The following is a 9,160-nucleotide window of genomic DNA, read 5'->3' as shown; positions in this document are numbered from 1 at the left end:
AAACATGAACTCGATACATCGAGTTCGTGTTGAAAAGTTGACTTTTCAACATGAATTCGATACGATGTATTGAGTTCATGTAGAAAAGCTCTGTTTTCAACACGAACTCAATACGATGTATGGAGTTCTAGTTGAAAATCTGACTTTTTCATGTTTAAAAACAGAGTTTTCAACACGAACTCGATACATCGTATGGAGTTCTTGTTTAAAAACTCGGCTTTTTGACACTTGATACATCATATCGAGTTCGTATTGAAAAACAGAGTTTTCAAGACCAACTCGATACATTGGATCAAGTTCGTGTTGAAAACCCTCCTTTCCAACATGAAATCGATATATTGTATCGAGTTCGTGTTGAAAACTCTCCTTTCCAACATGAACTCGATACATTGTATCGAGTTCATGTTTAAAGTTCTTTTTTGGGGTTTTTTAAAAAACAATTTTAATTTTTTTTCTATTTATTTTGGGGTTTTGTGTTTTTTGAAAAAAAATTGAAGTGATGAAAAAACTAGAGTTTTCATGACAAGTCGATACAATGTATCGAATTCATGTTTAAAGTTTTTTTTCCAAAAAATTTTCTTTTATAAATAAAACAAAATCAAAAAACTTTGAAAACAATTAAAACAAATTACTTTAAACATGAACTGGATACATTGTATTGAATTGTGGTGAAAATTCTGGTTTTTTCATCAACTCAAACTCCTTTTTTATTTTTTATTTTTTATTTTAAATCTAGGAAAAAAACTTTGAACATGAATTTGATACATTGTATGGAACTGTGATGAAAACTCTGTTATTTGCATCAACTCAATACAATGTATGGAGTTCATGTTTAGAAATCTTCTTTTTTTTCAAATAAAAGAGGTTTAGGGTTTACATGAACTCGAATTGTATTAATATCTCTGTTTTTACAAGAGTAAAAGATGCATATCGATACTTTAAAGAAGTATGTTGCACAACAAGATACCTTATGGTGAACGTGTGATTCCTTGATTAACAAAAAACCATTAAATTTGTGTTGATGGTAATTGAACCTTGCAAATGCAATTTACTTCACAAATTTTGTAGGGGAGTTCTCAAAATGAAGAAGAGGAGAGCATTGTGGACACCTTGATAACTATGTGATATGTTCAAATTGATATATTAATGTTTACATCTAAGTTTGGCAGTTTTGACAGATTATGAATATCATCTATATTTTAGGAGTTATGGATTTATCAAAATTGTTTATGAATATTGTATACATTTCTTGAGTTGTGAATTTATGGATGTCAATGAACACTAAATTTATAGATGATGGCATTAAGGATTACAATGTTACCTCTTATACTTAAAACATTTTCAAGTCTAACAGTAGATGTAACTTCCACTTCTGGAACCTACATCTCCTCAAGATGGTGAAACCATTAATCTTTTCTTTTTCTATCCAAAAGAAAACTACTTCCATTAGTTATTAAATTTTACAAATGAGACGATTATGTACAAATCCCTGTAGGGACACGATAGTTCCATCTTATGTGGATGCCCACTGACTCAAGAAAGGGAGAGGACGACCATTGTTGGATGAAGGCTATTCGTTGTCTTTCAACTCCATAGGAGCCGCACTTGAGGCCATCATATTGGCTCTTTAGAGTGGCTACAATTTCACTCCATATCTCTTGCAGTAACCTTGTTGGATGCGCAGTTTGGTTGGAGAAGACCTGTCTACACCGTTGTTTCCATAGAATCCAAAGAGTTATTGGGCTGACCAATTCCAACACAACTTAAGATTTGTCATTAAGAGGAGTTGAGTGGACATTGCCGCTGGTGGAGAAAAAAACCTCTTGTGCTTTTATCACCGAAGTCATCCCCTCCTCCTGATGCTCGTATCTGTCAACTAGGGTCTGCCATGATAGCTAACATATATTTTACCACTTGATTGAGCCTTGCACCTAGCATAATTGCAACAAGCGGCCAACCCCCCGCCATATTCGATGGGACGTTGGGTAGTCCCACAAAGCGTGTCGTATTGATTCTACTGCATTTGGGCACTCTACACAATTAGGAGAGCAAAGGTTCCCACGTTGCCATGCTCCCACCGGTAGGGACTTATGTATTAATAGCCATTGGAACGTGGTAATTCGCCTCGCGTGTTGTTGTTTCCAGATTTTCTACCAAAACTTGGTGATAATTGTGGGAGGAACTTGAATTGTGTGCCGGACCTTTGCAGCAGCCGGCTCTCGGGTGGTTTGAGCAGCTAGAATGTGGTGACCCAATCTAGTTGTGAATTGGAAGAAAGGGATGGGTTTGCTTCCTTGCCCCGCGTAGGGATCACGCCATGTCCATTGCAAAGGGTCCCAACTGACCTTACGTAGCCATGTGTTTTCATGAGTACATGTGTGCCAATCGGCTTTTGATCGGATTAAGATCTACAATCCATTTATGACGAGTACACGCGAGTACTCGAATTGCATTATTCTGTGTTGGTGTCTCAATGTCTCACAATTCAGAGCCTTCGATCCTGTCTAGTGTTCCCCTACCTCTCGGGATCAGAGATCCCTCCTCCTCGTGGCCTATCCATTTCTCCACTGTCATCCTTTGAGTAGCAGTTTCCCTAATCAATAGAGCATTAATGATTTCCAATCTCATAGTCCATCCGCCCCTGATTCCATGGAGTATGTTGGCTTGATCTTGTAGTGGCAGTGACATAAACCGTTGCCAACATTCTATACTTTTTTATCTTAACTTGTGCCTTGAGTTAACCATTGTGATTTTATTTAAGTTAACTACAGTTCATATCTGCATCCACCATCAATGTTTAAACATTTATTAAAAACTATTCAATTTTAGAAATTGTCATTTTGAAATTGTTAAATCTCAAAAAATTAGTAAATTTTACATGTTATTTAAAACATGTGATACTGGTGTATCAAGTTTCTGAAAATTGCCTAAAATCGCAAGATTATAAAAGGAATCTATAATTGAAATGCACGATCCTTCCACTTGTGAACGCAAACATGTTCCAAGAAACCTAAGTTTCAAGTTGGTGATGATGTATAGCTATTACGTTGTAATGTGAAAACTACTAGACCATGTGACAAATTGGATTTCCAATGTCTAGGTCCATTTGTAATCCCTAATCAAGTCAACGACATTGCATTTCATTTGGACCTACCTTCACATATACGTCATCATGCAATATTTCATTTTCACTGTCAAAGCCATGGACATCAAGTTCTGTCCCAAATCGGGTTGTTCCACCATAACCTCTAGTTCAACTTGTTGAAGGACCAAAATGTGAGGAAGAAATTATATTACTTGGTAGATTGGCTTAGATATATGCCCAATAATCAAATCTGGGAACTTGTAGAGAACATTGCTAATGCCCTTGAACTTATAGAGGAGTTTCGTCTCCTCTATCCCAATAAATTAAATCTTAATTCATGCATTGTTACTCGTGGAACTTGTCACCAAAGTAGGGGATGATGTCGCCAAATGTTAATATCATTTGATTCTATAACCTTTAAACAATAGTCTTACACTCTAACCAAACGGCATGCGTGCATGTATGCCAAGTGGCAATCATGCATGATCCTATATATGCTATAAAAATGGAGGATCTGCTTAGTGTTGAACCATTCCAGTTCAATGTTGTGGTGATGTGGTGATGTGGTGTGCCAAGTGCGAGAAGTACACATGAACGAGGGTAAAAGGATAAAGTGTAGGCATCGAGCAAAAACGTAGATAGAGGAGGGAGATAGGCACCAAGGAAGAAAAAGCAAAAGAGAGAGTATATTGCACATGGGGAAAAAGGGAAAAGGAGTGAGATAAGAGATATAACCTAAATTATATAAAATTGAATGGCCAATTGGATAGAGCTTTTCAATTATATTATAAGGGTTTAGAGTTCGAATCTAGAATGGTTGCTTTCAATAATATCTTTTTCTCACTTTAAAAATTGAGAAAGGCTGCATTGAAGGCAAAATGTGTTGCCCCCTCCCCTTGTTTTTCTATAAAAGGAGGGGCTCCTTTTGGCTTCTTCACCATTTTGGCCTTCGTCACGGTGCTCGTCTTCTTCATGTTGGTGTTCGTGCCCGTGTGCTTGCGAGTTTGTGATGCTCGTTGTCCGCGTCTTCTTGGTGTTTGAGTGCTCATGCTCCCACGTCTGTGTGGTCATGCTCGCCGATTTCATCGTTTGGGCTCGTCGGGTCGGTATCGTGACTGGTGCTCGATGCTTTCCTTTACTTGGTTGTCGTGTTGGTGTGCTTGCGTTCGGTGGACGTGATCGTTCTGTTATATCTTCTTCTTTCCCTACTACAAAACTTCTCCATTTTCTTTACTCCCGTCACTCATGCTTGAGCTCGAGTTTTATGCCATGCACATTTCGTTGTAATCATGTTGTGGGTCTTAAGCCTTATAATAAAATTGTGTGTTTGTGCCTCCATCGTACGTTCGGTCGTCTCTTATGACGGGGAAGGTTTCGAGAAACCATGCACCTCTCCCCCTCATAAAGGAAAATTAGACATTTGCGTGTACTTTTTTGTTTCTCCCTTTGTCACAACATAGTGACGTCAAGTACGTAGTTAGTGAGGATTGAACCTACAACCTCACATCTATAAGACATCATGCTCAACCATTTGAATATGAGTATCCATTTATATATAATAGAGTATTGTATATTCTAGCATATATACATTCCAGAATATTCTAGAGCCTTTAGTGTACTCTAGAAATATTCTATGGTGTATTCTAGACGGGTATATTCTAGAGATATTTGTCAGGTATATTCTAGAGATAATCAATCTCAGAACTTGTATAAATACTTGTAACCTCCTTGGTCCCTTTTAAGGGATTTAACACCAATCATTGACACATCAATCTAGTATTCTCGTTTCGCCTCATCTTTGTCTCCTTGATCTTTATTTCTGTCTCCATGCCCTCATGTCGCTCACAACATCTAGAGTTCCTAGCCTTGTCACGTCTAGCTCCAAGTTCATCCGTCGCTCGTTGCCCCATCATTTGTGCTCCGTCTTAGTCCACGCTTGGTGTGTCCGTGACACCCTTGCACTTTTGGTTGTCTTGTGATAGGGAAGGTTTCGGGAAACCATGTACCTCTCCTCCTCATAAAGGCGTTCGTCGTGTGTACCGTCGTGTGTCTTCCTTGTGCGTTCGATCATCTTGTGACGAGAAAAGTTTCAGGAAACCATGTACCTCTCCTCCTCATAAAAACATTCGGACATTCGTGTGTACACTCTTGTGTCTTCCTTGTACGTTTAGTCGTCCAATGACAAGGATGATTTTGGGAAACCATGCACCTCTCCTCCTCATAAAGGCGTTCGGACATTCGTATGTATGTTTTTGTGTGTCCCTTGTACGTTTGGTTGTTTTGTGTCTCCTCATAAGGGCATTTGAGCTTTCATGAATGTGTGCTCTCCCTTTTCTTGTGCATTCGCGTCGTGTGCTTGTCTTTCTTTGTGTGCCCATCCGTTCACTCATGTAGTGAGATCGAAAGCTCGGCGAGTCGTGGTCAACAAAAACCATCAACTCCACAAAAGGGGCAACGAGACCTAGCCCAGCACGTAGTATTCGTCTGCAAGAAAACCTCATGTCTTCTCCACCCTTTCTTACTCCCTAGTCTGAGACCCCAATGGTCCCGCCAAACGAAACTTCGTGACAATGCCAATCTTCCGCACCTTTGTCATCATGGTCTCCGAGTAATGCAAATTCTTGTCTTCTTGTTTTGTTATTACCTTCTTTTCTTCGAAATTGACATCTTCTTTGTAGCTTCAATTGTGACAAGAAGAATTCATTTGCATTGGATGGTAAAGTGATTAATTTTTTCAATACATAAATAAGTTAAGTAGACATATTATTCTCAATAAGAATTATAAGCATTCTAGTTTGGGGCTTGTTGGCATGTTCAAGTGATTTCTAACCATTTATTGAGGAATTTTTGGGCTTATATTTGGAATAGGCCAATTTCTCAAAGAATTAGAACATTTCAATGGTTGTTGGTTCAGTATAGAGTTCTCGTTGACATGTTGATACTCCATGCAGTTATTATGGGATAAGTGGTCTTTGGTATGGTTATTAAGGGATCTTGGAGAACTTGTTTGGAAGGATCCATTTTCATTGGATAGTAAAGTGATTAATTGTTTGCAATACTTGATCAAGTTAGGTAGATATATTATTCTCAATAAAAATCATAAGCATTCTATTTTCAGCCTTATTGGGTTGATCAAGGGTTTTCTAACCATTTATTGACCTTTTAGGGTCAAATTTGGAATAGGACAATTGCTCAAATAATTAAAGCTTTTTAATCATTATTTGTTTCATTAGGTAAAGTGGTTTCGAGTTCCATTCATAATTACATTTCCTCATATAAGATGGATTCCAGTCATACTTTTAAAATTAACACATTAGATGTTACGGGCATGACCATATAATATCCTGTGGTGAGAATGTACCGTAGTATCCTATACACGTGCATAAAGTGTGAGGGTTAAACGAGAGTGTAAAGAAGGGGAGGATTACTTTTAATCCTCGGCATTGAGACAACCCATTAGGCTAAGTGTGAACTTGCATGGGGCCCTTAGGTCTGGGTATAAATATGAGGCCTAGCTACCCTCATTTGATGATCTCTTGACTATGTCGAGACTCCGTTCTTGTGGTGGGTCAACTCTTGTAGTGAGCGCGCCAGGACCAGGTACGACTCGACGCCACGACGGTGGTATGGGACGCCAATCGAGGATTGAGTCCATCTCAATCCCTTCGCTCGACAGTGGTCGGGTGGATTGGCACCCACCCTTCTTTCTCTCTCCTTTCTTATCAATCTATCTTTGTTATCTTTATCATATGCTTACTTTAGATCTAAGCTCTAACATTGGATGTAGCATTCTTGCAAGATGTAATGTTGGCTTGAATGTTATTTTGCAATTAAAGGAGTTGTGGGATTGATTGGTCGATCTTAGTGGAAAGGTAGGTGTGTGTAGACATTTCAAGGTCAAATAGTGTTGGTCTTTTTCGATCCTCGTCAACTCAATAATTCCCGCACAAACACAAAACACTACAGGCTTAATGACTCTTGGACTCTGACGAGAATGCTTCCAAACACAAAATGGAAGGCAAGACATTTGACACGACGAGAACGAAAGGAGCCAAGATCTAGAGCCCACAATATATGCCAAAACAATTTCGTTATACAAGGCTCAAAGCCACAATGGACTTATGACGGCGGCGGCCAAACTCAACTATGCTAGACAAACAAGAGTGGAACAATAGAGAGGGAGGGAGATGACAATTCATGATGACAACGACCACCAAGCACGACCACTCCAAGCGTAACCTCGAACACAACAGGGACACGAGCACACCACCGCACACCACACAACCTAAGAACCATATAGCACAAATTTTAAGCCGATCGCACCAAAACTACAAACCTCACACCACTCGAACGGCGAACGAACGAACCACCCAAACGGCGAGCACTCGGACTCAAAACAGTGAACGGGGAAGCACGAACCCTAGGTTCAAAAACACCGGTCTTTATCTCTTCACCACGAACCTTATCTTCCCTTATCTTCTTAATCCTTTCTACTCCGTGTCGACTTGTTTTGAAGCCCAACATCCGAGGGCATTTGGTTGTTCTTTGCATTTCGGCTTCCTCAAGAGAGAGAGAGAGAGAGAGAGAGAGAGAGAGAGAGTGTGTGTGTGTGTGTGTGTGTGTGTGTGTGTGTGTGCACCAAGGAAACCCCAAAATAGCCAAGAAGCCAAACCCTAAGTTTGTGTGTATGGTGAGGATAAATGGAGTAGAAGTAGAAACCCTCAAAGCTCAAAACTTAAATGGTGCCCTCCCCAAACCCTAGAAATTAAAAGAGAATAAGATGAAACCCCAAAACCCTAATGGTCTACCTCTAAAATCCAGAATGGTTGACCCGAAATAAGCCTTCTTCTCCCCTTTTTATAGAGGAAAATAGCCGCTTGTCTCGGCATTAAATCCATTGACAATATATATTCCCTTGTCTCAGAAAGCAAGGAGAATAAAATGCCCTTTTCCTCGTTTTCCTTCTTTGGCCACGCCACATCATGACATCGGTGGAAAAAACCATTGTTTTCATTTGATCAAATTGGTGAATGCTTTAAAAGTTGAAAATGGTAGTATCTCTACACATACAAATCATGGATTGTTACTACAAATAGCTTTTGGAAAGCTTTGGAGTTGCATTCCAAGTAGATTGTAGGATGGTCTAGAAGTTGTCTTCCCATTGTTGATTGTTTTCTACAATTTTGGTTGTATATAGAGTCATCTCCTTAAGGGAATGATCTATGGTTGGTCATTGACTTTCACATGATGGTTTTGGAAGTCTTTTGGTTTCCTTTCCATGTACTCTCTAGGTTGTACCCAATATAGTTTTTCTTAACTAATGAAGGGATATTCTTTTTTGGAAAAAAAGACCAAAATCATGCTTTTATAATCTCTTCTAACTCTACTTCTTGTTATTGAAAACAATAGTAAGGTGAAACAAAATTATATCCGGTTGTACTTCAATTCTCAAAATAACTTAACAAACCCTCATGGACCTTTTTTTTGTAGGTACCTTTTCCTAGTGCTAAATTGTTAGACGACCAACTCTAAGGCCTTGACTATTACACCTTTTTTATATAATATTTTTCTAGGTATCACTATGGAATGTAGGGGTTTAATGCACCACCTGTTGGTCTTCGTTAAGCGAGCTTACCGAGTAAGCTACATCCATCTTGGTGTGTGTGTGTGTGTGTGTGTGTGTGTGTATGTGTAATGTTTTTCTAGGTATCACTATGGAATGTAGGGGTTGAATGCACCACCTATTGGTCTTCGTTAAGTGAGCTTATCGAGTAAGCTACATTCATCTTGGTCTGTGTGTGTGTGTGTGTGTGTGTGTGTGTGTGTGTGTGTGTGTGTGTAATGTTTTTCTAGGTATCACTATGGAATGTAGGGGTTGAATGCACCACCTCTTGGTCTTCATTAAGTGAGCTTACCGAGTAAGCTACATCCATCTCTCTCTCTCTCTCTCTCTCTCTCTCTCTCTCTCTCTCTCTCTCTCTCTTTCAAATATTAATGAACCGAATAAGGAAGAAGTGGAAATATGCTAAAAGGACAAATTTAGAATATTACTTGGAAACATCAATCCTAGGTGTT

The 9,160-nt window shown here is 39.1% G+C and overlaps 1 long non-coding RNA gene across 1 annotated transcript; it reads right to left on the bottom strand.

The window, feature by feature from the left end:
* Positions 1-1,412: 1,412 nt before the first annotated feature.
* Positions 1,413-1,888, bottom strand: LOC147850494 (uncharacterized). Its single transcript, XR_015531698.1, has 2 exons — positions 1,821-1,888; positions 1,413-1,704 (listed from the first exon to the last, which is right to left on the bottom strand). It is a non-coding gene; the product is annotated as an uncharacterized LOC147850494 (long non-coding RNA).
* Between the last annotated feature and the right edge of the window lie 7,272 nt (positions 1,889-9,160).

This window comes from Azolla caroliniana, unplaced genomic scaffold (genome assembly GCF_043228905.1).
Source record: "Azolla caroliniana isolate FFs.n. ecotype wild unplaced genomic scaffold, voAzoCaro1.0.p SCAF_21, whole genome shotgun sequence".
NCBI lineage: Eukaryota > Viridiplantae > Streptophyta > Polypodiopsida > Salviniales > Salviniaceae > Azolla > Azolla caroliniana.
This window is presented reverse-complemented; position numbering and strand designations above follow the sequence as displayed.